We start from the raw sequence: 22445 nt of genomic DNA on the forward strand, positions 1-22445 counted from the left end.
TTGCCTCAGCCACAGTTAAACCTAACCACTCTCTTGATGGTAGCAGGGCTGAGTGATGAGGCTGAACTAAGAAAGGAGGGGGTACTGTTGCGTAGTACAGTTAACTATTACAGATGATAAATAAAAGGCACCACAATTATACTCTACTTGATTACACTAAGGCACACTTCATGCAACTAAAATTTAGCAACACAAAAAATAGTTCTATATACATATATAATAAACCGTTTGGCAAACCACTATGGGCTGCTCACTACTTTAGGATTTCACACATGTACTTGTTATGGCTAAAGGTGCGTTTTGTTAAAGCATCTATAGATCGGCTTTACTCTTATAAGAAAACACATTGTATCTAGCATTAGATGTCCAATCAATATCTAGTAAGTCTCACAGAGCCTTTAGTTGTTACAGAAAGGTTCTCCAGAGTCACAGAGGAGTAGCAATAGCAGAGGCTCTCCTACTATGGAATGCAGGACAAAGGAAGTGAATCCCATGGCCAAAAATGGGGCCTGGCGAGTAGGAGCTACCGCCGGGCAGTGAAGGGGGGAGTCCCTTACCCCAAAGAGCGAGTAAGGAGGGCCGAGCTGCTTGGCAAGGGCATCATGGCCACCCCAGGGCAGTGGCACCCTGTCTGGGGGCCAGACTGCCCAGGGCCTGGAAATCATTAGGGCAGCGTGCGCGAGGATCCCCGGACCGAAGAAGTACAACCCAGTCAGAACTGCGTTAGGGTGATGGGGGCCTTCGAACCAGGCTGCACAGCCGTGACCCTGTTGGTACGCAATATGGCTAGAGAGGCATGCCACTTCTGAAAATCCTCCTACAACCCAAGGAGCTAGCCAGAGAAATGAAGAGCAGTAACTCTGCTCCGCCGAGAAGGGCAGACCAGTGAAGGAAAAATGGACGAGGAAGCCCAGGTTAAGCTCCGGCAGCACTCCCCTCACGTCTCAGGAAGCTGAGAAGGCAGAGGACGCACAGCGTTGTTAGGTAGGATTTTCATATTTGGGATAAAGCATCATACCTCGTTGACAAGCTCAAAAGACAGGCCCCTTCAAGATCACAGCAATCAGCCTACAAACATTGCCTGGAGATTCCCAGATTTCACCGGAAAAAAAAGCCAGGGTGTCCAGCTTCCCAGCTCGGGTTGTTACCCTCTGGAATAAACCCCGCCCCCTCACCTGCTGCCCGAACCCTCCTACCAATCCTTCAAAAAAAAAAAAAAATGAAAAGCCACCTCTTCATCCAACATTAGCTTCACCATCAACACCGTTCACCTGTTTTTTCTTCTCTTTGTCTGTAACTAGCGCCTAGATGCCCCAGGACTTTGTGTGCTGCTATAAATGCAGGAATAAATAAAATAAACCTTCCTGACCTGTGTCAACCCCAGAACATTTTGCTGAACTTGATTATTTTTCCCAGGTTCCTATCTGAGTGGGAATATTTTTCCCCTCTCACTTAGTTTTTTATTATTTTTATGGGTGACTTTTTGATGTCTCTCCATAGTGTGTGTATGGATTTATAGTTCCCTTAACCTTTGGGCTGTATGTAATTTACTATGACAGTACACAGCATCTTATGTGCAGTACTGCTGGGTTGCCTTTGGGCTTCCCCTTTTACCTTCTCTTGATATCTTGGGTGAACTACTGTTCCCAAGAGTAAAGAGATTTCCATTTGATATGTGAGACCAGCACACCCCACTGCATGTGGAGTGCTGGGGAGATGCGGTGTATCCGCTTTCTCACTCTTCTGGTAACATTTTTGCTACAATAGCAAGTTAAGTGAATGGCCAGTGACAGTGGTTATACCTTAATGACTTTTTAGTCCTTTTACTGCAAATCAATTGCAGTAATGTACAGGAGAGTCATCGTTGCACTAGAATGGTGGCTTCCTTCTTTTTCGCCATTTTTTAAGTATCCTTGTTGTTTCCTGGGTATTCTACAATGACCTAGGTGGAAACGATATTGGTGGAAGTCTTGTCTTTGGCGGGAACCCTTTGTGCTTCCCTGCCGAGGCTCCGGAGTGTCTGTAAAGGCAGAAAGCGAGGGTGCAGTCCATAAATCCACAGCCCTTTGTCTTCCAGCTTACCTGAAAGAAATCATTTCCTACTTGGGAGCTGGCTGTCCTGGCTGGATAGCCAGCTGCCCATTTCTGTAAGCTGCATAGAAAGTTAGCAGAAGTTGTGCTGTAGCTTTTGATAAACATTCAGATTCTGGAAGCTGCTGACAAGTTGACCACTGGACCCAAAAGGAAGATGAAGAAAAGACAGCTGTAACGAATCCCAGCGACCGGAGAGCCTGCTGTGTAACCAGGGCCTGTTATAACCCCTTCCTTCCAATAGACCTGGGGGCCCAGAAGACAAATCCTAAGAGGCTGGTGAGACCCCACTAGTCTCAAGATCTGCATTTGAGCCATCACTCGACGAGCTGTCATCGTCCTTGCGTGTCGGTTCTCGTGTAACATCTCGTGGACGATGAAGAAAAAGACTTGAAAGAGGGAATCTTCCCCAGATTACAAGGCACATCACATGTGAAGACCCAGCTAGGATGAAATTTAACAATGCCCAGATTTGAAAAAGGCACTTGAGCCGAAACATGCGTTATCACAGGGCAAGCCCACAAGGGCGGATGATATTCAGTTTAACTATTCACTAATTAAATGAAAGAGTTTTCAAACTAAACTTGGCGCCTGTCTTTGATGAGTACACATACAAGGATTCTATTTATCGGAGTTGGGATTTTCTCTGCTTTACTCCAAAGACGCGACAAGGAAGTGCATGCACAAATATCTAAATCGCCGGCCACACTTAATTGGTACAACAAAAAACCAGTTCAAATTGGGAAATATGGTATGAGGAGGTTTGCATGAAAGAGCCTGCAACTTGCTTACCCTGCGGGCTGATGTTATTGCAATATGCAAAACGGTTTTTAATGTCAAGAGTCTTAAAGGACATGTGTGTAGGGGCTCAAAGGAAATACAGGCAAAAAAACATTAAAACAAGATTGAGGTCCCAAACAGGTACATTGAATGGAACTGGTGGGTATACATTAGTAAGGCCCTTCAAGAATTGGACAATCAAAGGGATCTTAAAATATTAATCCTCCTTCAATGAGCGCTTGAAAATGGAAGCACTGCTAGGTAACCCTTAATGGTTCCAATCTGGAGCCCCAGATTGGCTAAATGTAACAGAAAGAGGAGCACCATAGGTGTGTCACATAGAACTGAATCCACATTCTCATCCTTGCACCAGTTGCTGAACTTTTTCCAACGGCAACGGTACAAGGGTTTTGTTGCTGGCCTTCTGGCCGAAAGCAAAATCTCCATTACTTCATCCAGGAGGGCCCAATCCTTGTATCTCAGCCTTTCAGAAACCACGCGTGAAGGATGAGTGTCTTGACCTCTGGTTGGAGAACCTGACCTTCCTCTTGCGGGAGAAGATCCTCTCTTTGTGAAAGATGTATTGGAGGGCAGATGGACATGTCCAGAAGGTTGAACCACGTCCTGCTGGCCCAATCTATAGCAACTAGGATCATGGATTTCCCGAACTTTCTCAACCTCCTGATCACATGTGGAATGACAGGGATTGCAGGAAACACGTACAGTACAAACGCGTCACCGAGAGCTCTTCTTGAGGGAAATTCCCTGGAGCAGTACTGTTCGCATTTCCGGTTGACAATGGTCACAAACAGATCCACTTGAGGGGTTCCCCAAAGGGTGAAGATCTCTTGAAGGACATCCCGAGCTAGTTCCCACTCGTGGGAAACTGTGCTCTGCCTGCTCATAGTGTCCGCCGTCATGTTCTGCTCTCCGGCTTGGTGAACTGCGGACAGAGATTCCTTCTTGTATTCCCCAGAACCTGAGCTGCATTGCCTTTCTGCACAGTGGTAGTGACCCTACATCGCCTCTCTTGGCGATGTAGAACATGGCCACTGTGTTGTCCATCATTATCAGGACATTCTTTCCCCATACAGATGGCAGGAAGGCCTTCAACGCTAGTCTGAGCGCCCTCAGCTCCAAAAAGGTTGAAATGTAGTTTGGACTCAGATGGAGACCAACAACCACTGATTGTCAGTTTGTTGGTGTGGGCTCCCCACCCAGTGGGTGAGGCGTCCGTCACTACTGCCATCGCCGGCCATGGTTGCCAAAAAGATTCTCCCTTGAGAATGTTGTCTTTGCAAGCCCATCACAGAAGGTCCTGAGCAACTCTGCTCAGAACTTGCAGTTGGTCCGACATCTTGCCTGAGAATTGGGACAACTGTGTCCCGAGAGCCAATTGAAGGGATCTCCTTCGCCATCGGACCTCTGGCACCAGGAAAATGCAGGATGCCATGAGACCGAGCAACCTCAGAAAATCTAAGGCCGGAAGATGCTGAGCATTCTGGTATTTTGTTATTTACAGAATGTGTTGAGCTCTCACCTCGGGTGGCGAGGCTTTCCCAGAGGAAGTATCCAGGACTGCTCCAATAAACTGGAGACTTTGGGATGGTATCATATTGGACTTCTTGTAATTGAGGGAGAAGGCCAGTCTGTGGAGCGAGTGGCAGGTGATACTGAGATGTTCCCGGGCTTGCTCAGGTGAACAAGCCCTAAACAGCCAATCATCCAGGTAGGGTAGATGAGATTATAACCCCTCTCCCGGGACTCGCTGCCACCACCGCCATCAACTTGGTGAAAACCCTTGGGCGGATGTTAGCCCGAAAGTTAGAACCCGAAACTGATGAGAACCACCAACCGCGAACCACAGGTACTCTGTGCTCGAGATGGATTTGCACATGAAAGTAAGCATCCTGAAGGTCCAATGATACCAACCCTTCTTGGAGTTGGAGAGCCTGAAAGATCTAAGAAAGGGTAACCATCTTCAGCTTGTGCTTCCTGAGGAACTTGTTCCAAGTTTCTCAAGTCCAAGATGGGTCTCCATCCTCCATCCTTTTTTACCAATTCTTGTTCCTTTCCGCTACAGGTACATGTTCTATTGCACCTTTCTCTAGCAGGGCCAACATTTCTTGCACAAGGAGCAGATCTGGAATTTTGACAGAGTTGTATCCCAGTGGATGATCCCAAGGCCTTTTTAAGGAAGGCAGTAACCGCAGGCCACCGTTTCCAGTGCCCATGCATCTGAAGTAATGCCCTGCCATTCGTTCAGATACTGAGAAATTCTGCCTACCACCGGGAGGGTCAAGGCCTCAGAGTGGCTTAGAGGCGGCTGCAGCAGCGGCTGAGGGTAAGGTTGACGCAGCTGGGGCTGATTTAGCACCCCTTCCTCGTCCACCACGAGGGAATCTTCTCTGGCCCCTCTGTCCGGCTTGTCCTCTTCTGACTGAGGAGTAGAAACGAAAGGACTTACCGCCCCCCAGGAAGGTAAGCCCGAATAGGGTTGTTGAAGCTGTGTATTGGTGGCGCTAAAGGATTTAGCCGCTCCCTTTGAGGTCTGCAGCTTTTCCAAACTCTCATCCAACTAGCTGTCAAACAACCTCGAGCCGTCAAAGGGCATGTTGAGTAGTCTTGCCTGCACGTCTGGTGCAAACCCTGACTTCCTCAACCACGCAAATTTGCGTAATACTGTGCAAGCAGCCATGGATCTGCTGATGCTGTCGGCAGTATCCAAACCTGACTGGAGACATTCACACATTGCCTCCTGACCATCCTTAATGATCGCCAGAAAGCAGTCTCTTTCTTCGCCTTCCGGGATGCGTTCAGCCGCCATAGCATATCAACAGTGCCACAGGGTAAACGTAAAGCTAGACAATGTGCAAGTCACATTGGTGGATTTCAAAGCTATACTACCAGCAGTGAAAACTTTATGTGCCCAGGCATCTATCCTTTTGTCATCCCCGTTAGGCAGGATGGAAGGATAAGCTGACTGTCTGGTTGACGTAGCCGTCTGAACCACCAAGCTTTCAGGAGTGGGATGCTTGGTAAGATATTCCCGGGTCACTGCTGGAACCTCTGTACACTTCCTTGCAAAGTTTTTATTAACTGCAGTTGCAGTTTACAGGGTCTCCCAATTAGCAGAGACGTTTTTCTGTAGAGCCATGTGGAATGGTAAAATCTGGTCTCTGAGGACTCTGGTCCAAGATGTCAGTCATATCCTCTTGTTCGAATGATGGAGTAGTCCTACTCCATCCCATAAACTCAATGACCTTTCCCATCAGTTTTCTATAGGATGAGTCAGCATGCTCAGAGGGGTCAGGCCTGCCAAACTCTAATTCTGGCGAGTTATCCAAGCCACTAGCTAACTGGAGATGATCATACAAATCTCTGAGTCTAGATTTGTCAGAAATAAGTTCTACTGGCACATTGGGGGTGCCAAACTGTAGCCCAAAAGGTGGTGAACTGTCAGAGGGTTGGTCTTCCTCATATATCGCAGACAGAGACTTAAAATAGTCTTTTTTGTTTGGTAAAGGCTTACAAACCTTGTCTTCTACTGTCAATGGCTTCGACAAAGTAGTTGTCGAAAACTGCTTTGAAAATGGCCCCGGTTAAATCGGGGTCGACTTCAACTGCTCTGACTCCAAAAGGAGTCAGCAAAGACGTCGAAACCTTCGATGCTTTGTGCTTTTGTGTCAGAACCATAGTTGTACTCTGTTCTCGACTTGTAGACTCAACGACTTCTCGTCGGATTGAGAACTTTCTTGATGTGACGGCGGCTTTGAGCTCGGCTTTGAAGATTTAGCCTTACTCTTCCCTTTCTCGTCCATACTTCGAGCGACTGGGGCATGACTCTTGCTTTTCTTTCGAGGGGGTTAAGGCTGCATTATCGAAAATTTGCAACATCTCACTACGAAATGCGTCCCACTTTGCAGGGGAATCTGATTTCGTAGAGCATCTGATTACCTCTGTGGAAGAATCATTCAAGGTTGAAGGAGACCCAAGGTGTCTCTTCTTTGCCTTCTTAGAGGAAGAAGACGAAGAGTGTCGCGATCGACTCCTCGATCGGGACCTTTTTGACTTTTTGTGCCAGGAAGAGTCTCTCTACTCACTGATCTTTTTCTCCCTCTTCGAAGGTGACTTTGATGCTAACCTCCCCACCGCCAGTTTACCTCTACTCTCCAAGAGCCTTCTCGGTCGAGGCCTGGCAGGACCCACTGTCGGCGGTACGGTGCCCGCAGCCCAGACACTACAGGAAGACACTGAGGATCAGTAATCAACATTTTCGACCCGCAGTCCTGGCATTTTTCTTTTTTTTTTTTTTTTTTTTAATACCAGACTTGGGCGTCCATGGAGTTTTAAGAAGACATTTTCTCACGAAAATCTGTCACTGAAGCGCGCTGTAATTCACACAAAGCATTAGCTCGGAAAAAATGGGACTGAAGCCATCAGGTCCTGCATGTGCTATTTATGCTGAGGAGGACGTCGACTGTCCGACATTGCTTACAGCGCCCTCTGGCGACAAAGTTAATTCGCTCATCTGCTGTCTTAATAATCTTCTTCATATAATGTTGCTGCTTGCAACCTTGGTTTCCACACAGACCAGTCTGGTATCAGTCTCTTCAACTCACCGGCTGTGCTGACTTCACTGGTGCTGCTTTGTTGTAGGAGCCAAGGACAGTACCACAGTGGCAAACGCTTCTTCCCGCCTTGACTATCAACGCGGGAGAGCCCTGGGTACCTCCAACACACAATGCACGATTCTTTAGCTTTAATTGCAGGTCTTAGGTTTTCTCCTTCTGAAGGCTCATGAAAGATGCGGTTTGTTGGTGAAAAGGTCAAGGGTACTTCCTTCCTTGTGATCCCCTTGGGTTTTGCCGTCTTCTGCCTTGTATTAAAATGCCATCTTGGAACTGCTGCTTCCTTGTGGGCTTTGCATTGCTCAGAGTGTTCTTTCATGCTACACCTTCTATCGGTGTGGGGAAGTGTAATGGAAGTCATGTGTGTGTGTAATGATCAGCAAATTCCCTAACTCTGCCTGACCATTGTGTTGGGACATGTCAGGTATACAGCGCGGGTGTTAATTTGTTTTCTATCACAGTGAGCTGTCTGTGAGAAAGTGTGTGTGTCGGGAAAGGGGGCACAGGCTCAAGTTCCTAAATATCCTACTGGGTAGGATGGGGTAGAGGTGTTACAGGGAAGGGGACACCGCGTCTCGCCGTCCGGTGTCCCACTTCCACTCCCTGAAAATCCCCCATCCAGGTGATCCTCCCGTACTGGTCCACCCCCAAGAACTGGATCCAAAAGTGATGGCCGTGTCCTGGCCACCTGGATGACTGATCACAGGGGACTAGTAGGTGAGACACCTTCAGGTTTCTAACAGTAACATTATATCGCAAGTGAAGGCTGCACGCGTGTGGATAAGACGCTAGGAAAGGCAGACCTGTGAATGAACTTTGAAGTGAGGACAGCTGTAGAATCAGCAATGCTGAGTAACACAGTGGTCCGGCAAAAGGAAGTAGCCCACTCGTAAGCATCTGTGAAAGGTGCATTGTTTGTAACAGTAAAGCGAATGAACTGCAAAAGCGAAGTAAGCTAAATTAACTCCTAGATAAGGGGAGAGTGAAAGTTGAACCTGGATCTTTGAGTCGAAGTTATCCTTTGGAGGTCTGAAAAGAAAGCAACGCACATTTGAAAGTCTTCGACATCCGAAAGCAGTCTGAGCCTGACTGAGGGAGGCCTGAAGTATAATAAGCTTAGGGAGGCCCCCTTGCAAGTTTTTTTTGTTTTTTTGTTGAACTTTGTTCTGAAGAGGTCTGAGCCTGGCAGAGGGGGGACCTACGATATCATATGATATGGCATTCATAACGCGCCTGTACACAAGTGTTTCTAGGCACGACAAGACAAGGAGGGGGAAACAAAGGGAGGACAAAACAACGATCTTACCAGGCCTTGGGTCATTCAGATGGAGCAAGAACCGGGAGGGGAGAAGAGAAACATGGGTTTGGGGGTGGAGAAGTGCAAAAAGGGAGGGGAGCAGGAGAAATGCAGGTAACACAGTGCAGCCAGCGGGTAGCTAAGTGGCGGTAATCAGAGGGTGCAGCCAGCGAGTGGCTAATAAGTGCAGAATGGGTGGACTGTAGGGTTACAGATACAGACTGCAAGTGCTGGGGGGTGGGAGGGGCAGTGTGAGGTGAAACTGGACAGGCAGGGACCTGGGCCTAAATTCAGAGGGTGGCCAGGTGACCAGTGTGTGGAACAGATTGGTCATCAGCAGGTGAGCGGAAGAGAGAAAGAGGAAGGTCTTGAGGTGCTTCTGGAACCGAAGATGGTTCTGCTCAAGTATGAGAGAGGCAGGGAGGCTGTTCCAGAGGGAGGCCCCAGCCGAAGAAAAATCTGCCCCCAACTCTCTGCTTGGAAGAGAGTTGGAGGTGGATGAGCGGAGAGCTCGAGAAGGGAGATACTTAGGAAGAGAGAGTTGGAGGTAGTGCAGACCCAGGCCCCAGAAAGCCTTGTGGACAATGCAGAGGGTCTTAAACTTGATCCTTGACACCACTGGGAGCCAATGAAGAGATTTTAGAGCTGGAGAGATACGATCCCTGAGCTTGAGGACAAGGACAAGTCTCGCAGTCCTGTTATGGATAGGTTGTAAAAGATGGAGAGTAGAGGCAGGAAGATTTAGAAAGAGGCTGTTGCAGTAGTCCAGCCTTGAGAGAACCAGAGCTCTGGAGACAGTGAGGAAGGGAATAATACCTCGGAGGAGGTGCAGCTGATAGTTTGACTTCTTAGAGATGTAGATGGAGAGAGAGAGAGACAGAGAAAAATGAGGGAGCTGGTGTTTCCCGACAAGGAGGATCTCTGTTTTACTGGCATCAAGGCAGAGATCATTAGCGGCACACCATAGACAGAATTCCTGATTTGCGGATAGGCAGTCAGGAATGAGAGAAGGAGTAGAGGCCGCCAAGGAGATCTTTAAAGAGAGTTGGGTGTCATCCGTATAACACTGAAAGTTGGAGCAGAGAGCAGCAATGCGGTGGGCGAGAGGAGCCAAGTATTGGTTAAACAGCCAGGGAGAGAGGTTAGAACCCTGGGGAACACCACAGGTAGATAGAGATAGAAAAGTGGAAGGACCCCAGTTGGACCAGAGAGGGTCGGTCGGTGAGAAAGGAAGTCAGCCAGGCCAGGGCCTGATCACTGATAGCCACGTTATCACAGAGGCGCTTGAGCACGATGGCATGGTTGGCCATGTCGAAAGTAGAAGATAGATCAAGGAGAATGAGGACAGAAGGAAGGTTAGTCCAGGTTGGAGAGCTTGTCTATATGGATGTTTAGGAGAGCAGTTTCCGTGCTTCTGGTTGCTCTGAAGCCAGACTGATTGTCATGGAGACAACCAACAGATTCAGTGTGAAAGTTAAGCTGGGAGATGGCCAGCTTTTCCAAGAGTTTGCCCAGGAAAGGAGTGAAAGAGATCGGGCGATAGCTGGAGAGGAAGTATCGGCAGAGGGCTTCCAAAGGAGGGGGTGTAGAAAGGAGTGCTTCAGGGGGAGGGGAAGTTTCAGTGGCAAAAGAGTGATTGCAGAAACCGGCCAGGGCTGGAGCAAGAGTGTCGATGTGGCCCTTGATGGTTTTGGAAGAACAGGGAAGACCCTGTTGTGACGAGACTTTCATAGATCAGACTTATCTAGAAACATTGTCTGGGGTGAACAAGGGAAAGGAAGAGAAAATAGGAGGAGAGGAGGCCACAGGCAGGCCAGGCGTGGTGGAGGAGGAGGAGGAAGAAGTGAGTGGACAGGGTGGCCTGTGCTTCAGTGATGAAATGAGAGGCCAAGGCCTTGCAGAGGGCTGGGAAGAAACGGGAGAGGTAGAGACTGCAGCAGGGTTGGCCAGATCCTTGCAGATTTTGAAGAGTTCGGCCGATACATGCCGCGGAGATGCAGGCTTAGATGTGTGCCCTCTTCTTGGCGAGGAAAGAGTCTGTACTGCCTTTGGAGCAGGCAGCAGACAAGTTTGTCAGAGGGTGCGCTTGTAGCCTTCCACTTCCTTTCAGCCACACTGCACTTGCGTTTCAGGGTGTCTAGGTCTGAGTTGTACCAAGAGTTGCCCTTGGCTTTAGGCTTCAAGCGTATCCTCAGGACAGAGGCAATTGCATCAAGAGTGTCCTAGATAGAAAGATGGAGGTCAGAGAGGGCTGTGTCAGGATGCGAGTCAGCCAAAGGTGCAGAAGGAGGAGAGAAAGCAGTGGTGAAAGCCTCAACTGACACAGCCTTCATAGGTAGAATGACCGAGAAGGTAGGTGGCAGTGCTGGGGTCAGCTTGGCCTGTGGGGTAGAGCGAGATGAGAGGAAAGGCGAAAGTGGTCAATCCAGGAGAGAGGAGTGGTGAGCGGGCTGGAGAGGGGAAGGTCTGATGAGATCAGAACATCCGTGGTGTGCCCTACAGAGTGGCAAGGTAGCCAATGAAGAGGAGGTGGGTGCCAGAAGAAAAAGGCAACGGTGGCCACAGAAACAGCAGAGGCAGCCGCAGAGGAAGAGGGAGGCAGAGGAGCCAAAGAGGCGATAGAAGGGCAGCAGGAGAAGGAGGTTGATAAGGAGCGGAAAGTGAACTTTGTTGTGAAAGGGCCGAGTCTGACCAAGGGGGACCTTTGTGAACTTTTTGTTGAAACATTTGGAACTCAAGAAAGAGACATGAATGTGGAAGGGCCAGGCAGGCCTCGGTCACGTTTTGGAACGGTTCATTGTGTTCCAAACCTAGCCAGAGTGTGTCATTCTACCTACAGGGACTGCCTTACTCTGTGTAGTCGAACGTGGGGAGAGCCGGTTCAACCACATTCATTCTTTTGAACACCAATGTTTCCTTTGCATACATTTCTCCTTTATATACTCTTTGTACAAGAAATAGGGCAGGCATTTGGTTTTGTTAGCATAGGCCATTCTGATGTGACGACTCCACTAGGACTGTTTTGTTTATCGTTTAATGGCCGAGACTAGTCCCATCTTCGTTAGAGGGCAATATAGGAGTTTTTCCAACCCCAGAATTTTCAATTAACTGTACCTATTGTGTCAGTGTCGTACTTGTGATACCATGCCTCCCCTACAACATGCATTTCTATTCTCACTGTGCTGTGTGTGTATGTACGTGTGTGTGTAATATATATGTTTGAGGGGGATACCACCCACCCCCAATGTTATTTCTTGTTCATTGACCTCAATCTTGCACGTGAACATTTCTCAGTGTCAGCTGACACTTCAGTCTTCCTCTTCAGTGTAGGGGTTTCAGGGGCCCTCAGATGGAACAAGTTACTGATCTGTAACTGTTTTTATTTATTTATTTATTTGGATTTGTATAGCACGCAACAGCTTGGGAGCATTGTGGCGCTTGTTACAGTGAGGGGGGACAACTTGGTTACATAGATAGCAGAACAGAGAGGTCATTTCTTAGTTACATAGATAGCAAAACAGGTAAACATAATGTGCTCATGGTAGAACAGTTAGTTTGTAGCACAGCATGAATAGGGTGGTTAGAGAGAAGACGAGGGATAAAGTGAGAGTTTAATTCAAGAGCACGGTTTTCAGGTTTTTGCAAAATACATGGAGAGAAGTTTCTGCTCCGAGTGCAGTGGGGAGCGCTTTCCATAGCTTGGGGGCTAGATATGGGAAGCCTATTCCTCGAGCTTTAGCTCTGTGGATGCGCGGTGTTAGGGAGAATTCTCTGTTACGGTTAATTTCCCAAACCTAGTGAGTCTCCCAGCAGCTTTGCTGGATTTTTGGGGTTTATTTTTTTCTCCTGCTAAGAGTGAGACTCTTTTTCTCCCACTCTTAGACATGATTTGAGATATCATTTGACTTTGTAATGTGTTTTATGGGCTATGGGGTCTTTTACTCCATAGGGTTTCATGTATTTTTGGTAAGTGTGTTACACAGCACCCTCAGTGCAGTAACACAGGGGTGTCATAGTGACCCCCAAACATAGACTCCATACCCTGGGACTGACTACGGTCTCCAAGGGCATGTAAAGTCACCATTGACTTTACTAGTCTTAAATTGTGAACAGAACCAGTACAAACCATCATATTGTGGAAGTACTGGTAGGGGTAATTAGATTGCCCCCGGGTCTGTTTTTCGAGGGGGCACTGTGCAGTCCCCCCTCACCGAGTTTCTGGCTGGTGGCAGTGGTTACCACGCGAAATATTCCACCGGAATATTTCCTATGGGATTTTCCCATTCATTTTAAACGCACCACTTTTTTGTTGTAATGTTAAAGATACCGCTGGGTTATTTATTTAATATTTATTCCCCGGTTGGGTATTTTTGCCAGGACTCGGTTTTAAAATGGCATTTGTGTTCGCCTCTGTAACTCCAACCCAAGTCGAACCCTTTGCTCCACTTTTTGGCGGGCTTCTCTGTCTGGGTCTACAGGATGTGTGGGAGGGGGGTTTAGGCACCCTGGACTGAGTTGCCTCAGCAACTCAAGTCGCACTCTTGTGTGATTGGCTCAGTGGTGAGCCGCCTGGCTCACCACTTAACATGTTTGAGTGACAGCTAGGACTGATGAATGGGGGTTTTCTGCATAAAAGCAGGGCTTTGGGGACTGGAACTTCAGAAGTCGCCACAGGACCAAAGAATCTGAAGAGGGAGAAGCTGAGCCGACCTGCAACGACGCCACCGGTGGAGCCCTGCTGAACCGTCTCATCACTTCCCAACGACAGAGAAGATCTTCATCCCGGAGAGTCTTCTTCCTCTGAACTGGTGGGGATAACCAGTTCGCCCTCCTTTTCGCCTTCCTGGATCGTCTCGTGGCCGAATCGCCCGTGCCAAGCACGCCGGCGGCCGGATAGCCACGCTTCACCACTACCGTGAATAAAAGGGTAGTACCTTTTAACCGGGAAACTCCGCGGCTGGTTTCTTCCCTGGCAGTGCAACGACCTCCAGCTTTCCTCCACGTCGAGATCTTCTCTTCCCCTGGACGAAGCCCCGACTTGCACCCGCTGCCAGGAACAACTGCCCCCGCTGGAGCTTTCTCACCATTTCAGGTACTGTGCCCCGCCTGGTCTCCCTTGCAACAGACTGTTCAAGGTGTCCCGTAAATCCTTGACTTTCTATCCTGGGGTGACTTGGGACCTAACTAGCTTTTTCTGAACTGATCCAACCCTTTTCGATCTATCTGCAACGACTCTTTAAAGTACTATTCAACTGTGTGATCTTGGACACATTCCGCCTTGCTCTCGCCAAGAGTGGGCCTGGCCTATGACTTTCTTGCTCCTCAGTACTCTGCCTTTTCTGACTTGCTCTGGTTCTCTGTTGGTATCGTGCATCTTCCTAATTCTGCCTTTTTCCCTCCCTTTTTAACTAACTTATTGGAGTGCCATCTTAGGTTAAGCACTCACCTCTCTCTGTAAATAAATGGTATTTTAACTAAGACTTGTTCAATAAGTAATCAGGGATGTATATATATATTAATAGTGACTGTTTGAACTTGCTTGCCATATTAGTGTTAGTGTATTTTACAAAGTGTTTTTAAATAAATAATTATATACTTTTATACCCAAGCTCTGGTCAGTGTTTGCTTGTGCTACTGTATCTTTGTACCTATCTTGTATACTCTATATACTGTCTAACTCTTCTTGAGAGAAGTCTGGCTGCTCAGCCACAGCTACCAGGTAAATCTGGGTGGTACAGACTGCTACCAATTGGGTTTACTGCCAACACCTGTAGTCTTAATCCTTTTGCAGTGGTCCCTAAGGGAACTGCACAGGTTTCTGCCTAACACGCGGGATGATTAGTTGATTGGTGTAGCATGTTCTTGTAGGTCTAGTTGAGGTGGCTCTAGATAGGGTGTCTGCGAGGTAGGAAGGCGGAGTGAGGTTGATGAATTTGTGTGTGGTGGCAAGGATTTTAAATGTGATGCGGTCTTTGACTGGGAGCAGTGAACAGCTTTTATTGCTTGAGAGATATGGATCTCTTTTAGGTATACTTAAGGCTGCTCTTAATGCGTTATTTTGAGTAATTTGGAGTCCGTTTAAGTTTTTTGTGGAGGTACCCGCAAATAGCGCATTGCAATAATCAAGCTTTGCCCCTATGGTAGCTCTAGTTATAGAGAGACAGTTGTCCTTTGTTAAGAAGGGTTTGATGGCGTTGTTGAGTTTGGTTCTTAGGGCGGAGGCAGAGACAATAGCGCTGACTTGCTTTTTCATGGACAGTAGCATCTATATGGACCCCTAGTGTCTTAAAAGATGAAAGCACTGGGATGATGCAATTGTCGATATTGAAGTTGGCGTAGAGAGTCTAGATTGGCAAGAGTGGATTATTGGCCAAGAATAAGAATCCGAGTCTTGTCCCCGTTGAGGCAAAGGCCATGGTTGGCCATCCAAGCTTGTATAGTGGCGTAGATTTGCCGAAGGGTAGTGGCATCTTGAGTGTATGAACCAGTTAGGGGAAGGAGCACTTGGGTGTCGTCAGCATAGTTTGTGTATGCAATCCCAAGTGCATCCAGTTTATCAAAAATAGGCTTAGTGAAAAGAGGTTATAGCGTGGGGCAGTAAAAGATCCCTGAGGGACGCCACAGTGAATAATGGTGGGAGCTGCATTTGCTGTGTTAGAAAATACTTTTCTGCAGCTGCGTGCTCTGAGAAGTGTGCATCATGTGTGAGGTGTGTGGTGAGGGTTTTGTGATCCACTAGATCGAACGCTGCCGATATATCAAGAAGGAGGAGGAGGGCGGGCTTGCCGTTGTCTAGGATTTGCGTCATTTGATTCTTTAGGTCTAGCAGGGCAGTTTCATTTCCATGCCCTTTGGGAAATCCGGACTGCCTTTTTCCTAGGATGGAGTTGGATTCTAGATAAAGTTGGATCTGGATGTTAGCGGCTTGGTCTAGTAATTTAAGCAGAAACGGGATGATTGGTATGGGCCGGTAGTGGTTTGGCTGGGAAGGCTCTAGTGTAGGCTGTTTTAAGAGGCGGCGCACCCAGGCCTCCTTAAGGCAGTCAGGGACAATGACCGATTTAAATGAAGAGTTGATGAAGGCAGTAAGGAGAGGGGCAAGTGGCTCGGCACAATCTTAAATAATCATAGGGGGGCATACATTGCCCTTACATTGCGATGGTTTGAGGTGTTTAACAATGTCTATGACTTCTGCTTCAGAGATGTCTCTGAATACAAATTTGGGGAAGTTGATAGCTTTGCTGTTAAGCAGCGACCGTGCTGGCTGGCTTTTGCTCTGATTAAGAAGGGTTTGGTAGCGGTTTAGAATTTTGCTTTGTAGCATGTCTATTTTGTTTAGCATAGCAGTTTGTATGCTGTTGCACCATGCTTCATCTTTAATAATTTCGTACGTGCAGATCTGAGGGTCTGTGAGTTCATTAAAGATAGTGAAAAGTTCTTTGGATTGGGAGTTGGCTTAGGATATTCGGCTATTGTAGGCTCCCAATTTAGCGGTATTTTTTTTTATTTTTTTGCGCCTGGCGTTTGTTATGTAGGTTTTGGAGCTCTTCCGTGAACCAAGAGTTTGAGTGAAAAGACTTTTTTTGCTTCTTTTTTTCTAGTGGGGCAATGGTGTTCACTGCATGAGTGATTGTGTCCTTGAATAGATCAGCTAGGACATTTAGGTCTTGCGAGAAAGGAGGTGCTAGGCAGGGGGGGGGGGCGAGATAGGGGTGGAGGTTATCTGCTGTTAGCTTTTTAGCAATTCTTGCTAGTGTAGCAGGAGTGGTGATTTTGGTACTTGGAGCTGTGGGATGGTGAATTGTATCCAGGTATGTTGTGTCCAAGGGTAAGCCGTGTTAGAGGTGATGGAGTCACAATTGTGGTCAACCACCCAGTCAAGGGTGCGGCCTTTGGCGTGCGTGGGGGGCATGATTTCCTGGGTGAACCCCAGCTCTGTCAGGTCTTTGGCGAGTGAGGTGGTGGCTTTATCAAGAGGGTCACTAAATCCTAGGTTGATGTCGCCTAGGAGTAGGGTTTTAGTGTTTTATTTAAATATTTTCACTAAGTAAGTGGGTGATGTGTCCTTGGAAGTCAGCCGGGAGACCTGGTGGCCTTTAGATGATGTGTATGTTTATGGTGTCCTTGGGGGATAGTGATAGTGTGGCTGATGGTATATCTGCATTACCCTCCCAGTTGCGGGGTATGAGCCTAAAGGCAAGTGCCTCTTTGAAGATTAGGGCAACCCCTCCTCCTATTTTAGTGAGTCTATCCTGTCTGAGGATAGAATAACCTTGAGGTAGGGCTACTGCGACGGTCGGGCCAGATGCCTCATGGAGCAATGTTTCTGTGATGGCCAAAATATATAGGTCCTGACTTAAAATAAGGTTGTTGACTTCAATGGCATAAGCGGCGATAGATCGGACATTAAGCAGAGCACATTTATATTGTGGGGCAGCGTTAGTTTTGTTTTGTCGAGATGGTTTGGCAACTTTAGATGTGGGCTTCTGAGATTTGCTAGATTACGCTTTGGTTTTAGGTGGTGGCATAGTACTGGGAATAGCGTGTACGTTTCAGTGGTGAGAGTAGAGTCTGCCAGCGGTGCGAGTTCCTAGTCTGAGGTTTCTAAGGGTTACATGAGTAGGGCTGGTGTAGGTGTGCACGGGTAGCGTGCGGGATCTGAGTCTGGAGTGGCAATTGGGAGTGTGCATGGCAGAAGAAGTAGTGCAGTGAGTGGCGAAGTTATGCCTGTGGATGTTAGTCATGGTGTTATTGTTTAAGCTGAGGGGGTTGAGACAATTGAGGTGGTCCATCATAGCATAGAGCAGTAAGTTAAGGATGAGTAATGTACCTAGCATGCTATGGATGTGGAGCGTGGTATACATGCGAAGCATGGAATATTCCGTGGACAGTGCTGTGTCAGTGTTAGACTAGTTAAGGCAGGTGCGCTGTAGGAATACTAGGTCAAGATAGGTTTAGCGCGCGGCAATGGGTTCGATCAAACAGTGGCTATTACAGGATAGGCTGTTTCACAGTACTAGAGGATGGGCTATTTCAAAATGCAATTGGCAGCGGCACTGGGCTAGATCAGAAAACATGATATGCAATTTCAAGACACAATTGGTAAATGCACTGGGCTGGAATAATCAGCAAGCTAATAAATGATAGACTAATACAAAGTATATTTGGCTGAATATTTAACTTGAGCACGCAAATATGTACACACATAGGTTAAGTGCGATGGCGTGCTATTGGCACAGAATGGCTTGGTACTCTAGTGTGCTGACCCTAGCTCCGACAGGTCTTACATGTGCTGCTAACAGTACAACAATATTGCATAAGATCTCAAGCGTCCAGGTGCAAGGTGAAATAAGTGTAGGCTAGATGCAGAGTTAACAACAAACATAACAAGGCTAAACATTACTTCGTGCGAAGTGCTCTCATATGTGGTTAGTCATTACAGAGAAGGCATTCTAACAGCGTTAGATGGAGAGAAACATGGCAGTCGTTAGTGAGGCCAGATGGGCGTAATCAGCGCAACTCGTAATGTGCAGACTAATGTGTTCGAGGTACACAACGTTATGCGAGTGCAATAAGTGGACTAGCATTGATACATTTGTAAAGTTTCACTGTTAGAGTTCTATGTAGCACTAGCGCAGACAGGCTCTTAGGCTGGCCCTTCGGCTGTCGCCTCACGGTGATGTCGAAGGGTGGGTGAGGCATAAGCCAGCCAATGCACGGCTGTGGGAGGCTGCTGGAGGAAATGCTGCTGTTCAGGCATCGTCGAGCAGGCGGCCATTAACCACGTTGGTTATAAAATGGCGTCTGAATGTGCAGGAGATGTAAAAGTAGATTGGGCGGATCGGAAGTTGAACAACCACAATTTCAGTGGGCTTCTGTGCAAATATGAGAAATTATTGTGGCAAAATCCTGCAAAAAGATGTGGAGCTCTACCTTACTTTTCAAAGGTGCGGGAGCACGGAAGGGCCATCTCTTCTCCGACGGGCTGTTGGGGGTGGAGGGAAGGCTCCTGCCCTCTCCTCCAGGCGCAGCGTTGGTTGTGACCCATGTTGTTCTCCAGCATGGGTCTGGCATGGATTCACATGCTCATGAATATTCCCCTTCGTCAGGCTGGGAATCCTCGGTAAAGTAAAAATCAGTTTAATTTCTGAACTGTCTTTCTCCTAATAGCCAATCACTGAGCTCAGGGTCATACTGCCCCCAGCCAATGACTGCCCTTTAGCCAAGCCCTTCGTCTGGCAGCCATCTTCAGATTTGGTAGCACGTAAAGTGGCAGTAAGACCAAGAGAAAAACCGCAGAGGGGTAGGCGGGAGGGTTCACATGTGAATCCATGCACCACTCATGCTGGAGAAGAACAAGTTACTTCTTACCTGGTAACGTTCTTTCGATGGGATGCTCCTCCGACGTATTCCTTATCTTTGATAGATCATCTCCCAGCTTGCTGGCCTCGGAAGTTTTTTTTCAGTAGAGGGCGCTGCACGTCGACGTCCCTCGAGCCGATGTCCCTCGACAGCCTCCGTATCGGCGCCGACGTCATCACGCGTATAAATAGACTTGCACAGCCTCCGTTGCTCAGTTCCGTTTTGACGTTAACAGTTTTACATGAATTGGTTACTGACCTTGAAGGAGCGTAAGCGGCAACCACAAGGGAAGTATTACTGCAGGGATGGATGGGAAGGGCGATAAGGAATACGTCAGAGGAACATCCCATCGAAAGAACGTTACCAGGTAAGAAGTAACTTGTTCTTCGAAGGGATTGTGTCCTGCGACGTATTCCTTATCTTTGATAGACTCCCATAGCAGTGGTGTGTAATTGGAGGTGGGAGTAAAACGCCATGTTTCCTTTTAGGAATACGGCTTTGCCAAACCTAGTCTCTTGACTAGAGGAGGAATCCAGGTTGTAAAATCTTGTGAAGGTATGTGCGGACGACCATGTGGCAGCCGCACATATGTCTCGAACCGGAACCCCTCTTTGGAGGGCCGAGGAGGCTGCGATACCCCTGGTTGAATGAGCCCTAAGATTTTGAGGAGGCTCTTTCCCTGCTAGTTTGTAACATTCCAGAATGGCCAAAATAATCCATCTGGAAATGGTTTGTTTTGTTATCGGTAGTCCCAATTTGTGCCCTAAGTAACCTACGAACAGTTGGTCTGCTTGCCTAATCCTAGCAAGTCTGCTGATGTAAAACCTTAAAGCCCGCCTTGGGTCCAGCCTACGTAGCCTTTCTTCCTCTTTCTCCGGATGGAGAGGCGGATAGAACGAAGGTAAGGTAATTTTCTGAGTGATGTGGAATTCAGAAACCACCTTTGGGAGGAAATTAGGCTTCACCTGTAGGACAACTTTGTCTTTATGAAAAATTGTATGAGGGGGATTTACAAGATAGAGCTTGTAAGTCGCTCACCCTTCTAGCAGCCACTACGAACGCGTCCCCTAGAGCTCCTCTCGGGGGAAATTCCCTTGAACAAAACAGATCGCACTTCCTGTTGGTACTGGTGGCGAACAGATCCACTTGAGGGGTTCCCCAAAGGGCAAAGATCTCCTGAAGGACTTCCTGAGCTAGTTCCCACTTGTGGGAGACTGTGCCCTGCCTGCTCAGAGCGTCCGCCCTCAAGTTCTTCTCTCCGGCTTGGTGAACTGCCGATAGAGAGATTCCTTCTTGAATTGCCCAAAACCAGAGCTTCATTACCTCTCTGCACAGTGGCAGTGATCCTACGCCTCCCCTTTTGTTGAGGTAGTGCATGGCCACTGTGTTGTCCGTCATTATCAGGACATTTTTCCCCTGTACAGATGGCAGAAAAGCCTTCAGCGCTAGCCTGATTGCTCTCAGCTCTAACAGGTTGATATGTAGTCTGGACTCGGATGGAGACCAACGACCTCTGATGGTCAGGTCATTGGTATGGGCTCCCCACCCCGTGAGTGAGGCATCTGTGACTACTGTTATCTCCGGCCATGGTTGCCAAAACAGTTCTCCCTTCAAGATGTTTTTCTGGCAGGCCCACCACTGAAGGTCTCAAGCACCTTGTCCGGAACCTGAAGGTCTGTCATTCTCCCTGAGAATTGCGACCACTGAGTTCTCCGTGCCCACTGAAGAGATCTCATTCTCAGGCGAGCCTCTGGCACAAGGAAGATGCAGGATGCCATGAGGCCTAGCAACCTCAAAAAGTCGAAGGCTGGGAGACGTTGGGCATTTTGAAACTTGGTGACCATCTGCAGAATATCTTGATCCCTCACCTCTGGTGGCGAGGCTTTTCCCAGGCTAGTGTCCAGGACCGCTCCAATGAACTGGAATCTCTGTGATATTATCATCTGTGACTTCTTTAAATTGAGGGAGAAGCCTAGTTTGTGAAGGAAGTGGCACACATAATTTAGCTGAGTCTGAGCTTGTTCCGGAGATACAGCTCTGGACAGCCAATCGTCCAGGTAGGTGTAGACGTGAAACCCTTCCCTCCTTAGACTTGCAGCCACTACCGACATTAGCTTGGTGAAGACCCTCGGGCGGAGGTCAGCCCAAACGGCAGAACTCGAAATTGATAATGAGAGCCGCCAATTGCGAACATCAGGTATTTCCTGTGTTTGAGATGGATTTGCACATGGAAATAAGCATCCTGGAGGTCCAGGGATACCAGCCAGTCCTGGAGCTGGAGGGCCTGAAGGATCTGAGAGAGTTACCATCTTGAACTTGTCCTTCCTCAGGAACTTGTTCAATTCTCATAAGTCCAAGATAGGTCTCAGTCCTCCGTCTTTCTTCGGTATGAGAAAGTAGGGGGAGTGCCAGCCCTTGTTCCTCTCCGCTACAGGTACCGGTTCTATGGCACCTTGCTCTAGCAGGTCTACAATTTTGTGCAAGAGGAGCGGATCTGGAACTTTCAGAGAGCTGTTCCCCGGTGGATGAATGAGGGATGCGTAGAAAAGGCAGGCAGTAACCTTGGGCAACTGTCTCCAATGCCCAAGCATCTGACGTAATAGCCTGCCATTCCGTCAGATGTTGAGTTAACCTGCCCCCTACTGGTGTCTTGTGAGGAGAGTCCTCAGAGCGGTTTGGAGGCAGCTGATGCCGAGGGTAAAGAGGCACCTGCTGCTGCAGCTTTTGTATTTTTAACCCGTCCACCTCGGGTGAATTTTTTCTGACCCCTCTGTCCTCTGCCTCTTCCCAATGCAGAATAGAAGCGAAAGGACTTACCTCTCCAAGAGGTTCCTGAGGGGCGATATGGTGTCTGACGGATTGCAGCTCCCAGGGATTTTGCTGCTGCCTTTGATGTTTGAAGCTTTTCTAAACTGTCATCCGCCTTCTTACCAAAAAAGGAAGAGCCGTCAAAGGCCATATTCAAGAGTCTGCTTTGCATATCTGGAGCAAAACCAGACTTCCGCAACCAAGCAAATCTCCTGGTTGTTGTACTTGCCGCCATGGCCCTGCTGATGCTGTCAGCAGAATCGATGCCAGTTTGAAGGGATTCGCACATAGCGTCTTTACCATTCTTGATGTTTAGGAACGCTTTCTCCCTCTGGGAGGCAGTCAGCTGCTGATGAAGCACACTACCAAAGTGTGTGGCTGAACCTTGCGAGCGTACAAGTAGCATTGATGGATTTCAACGCCATGCTACATGCAGAAAATACTTTTTTGGCCATAGAGTCATATCTCTTATCATC

At 48.0% G+C, this 22445-nt stretch overlaps 1 protein-coding gene across 2 annotated transcripts in view; it reads right to left on the reverse strand.

The window, feature by feature from the left end:
* E2F8 (E2F transcription factor 8) overlaps window positions 1-22445 on the reverse strand; it is a 490718-nt gene that overhangs the window by 177574 nt on the left and 290699 nt on the right. The window lies entirely within an intron of this gene.

The sequence above is a fragment of the Ambystoma mexicanum genome, chromosome 11 (assembly GCF_040938575.1).
Source record: "Ambystoma mexicanum isolate Mex_15411 chromosome 11, UKY_AmexF1_1, whole genome shotgun sequence".
Lineage (NCBI taxonomy): Eukaryota > Metazoa > Chordata > Amphibia > Caudata > Ambystomatidae > Ambystoma > Ambystoma mexicanum.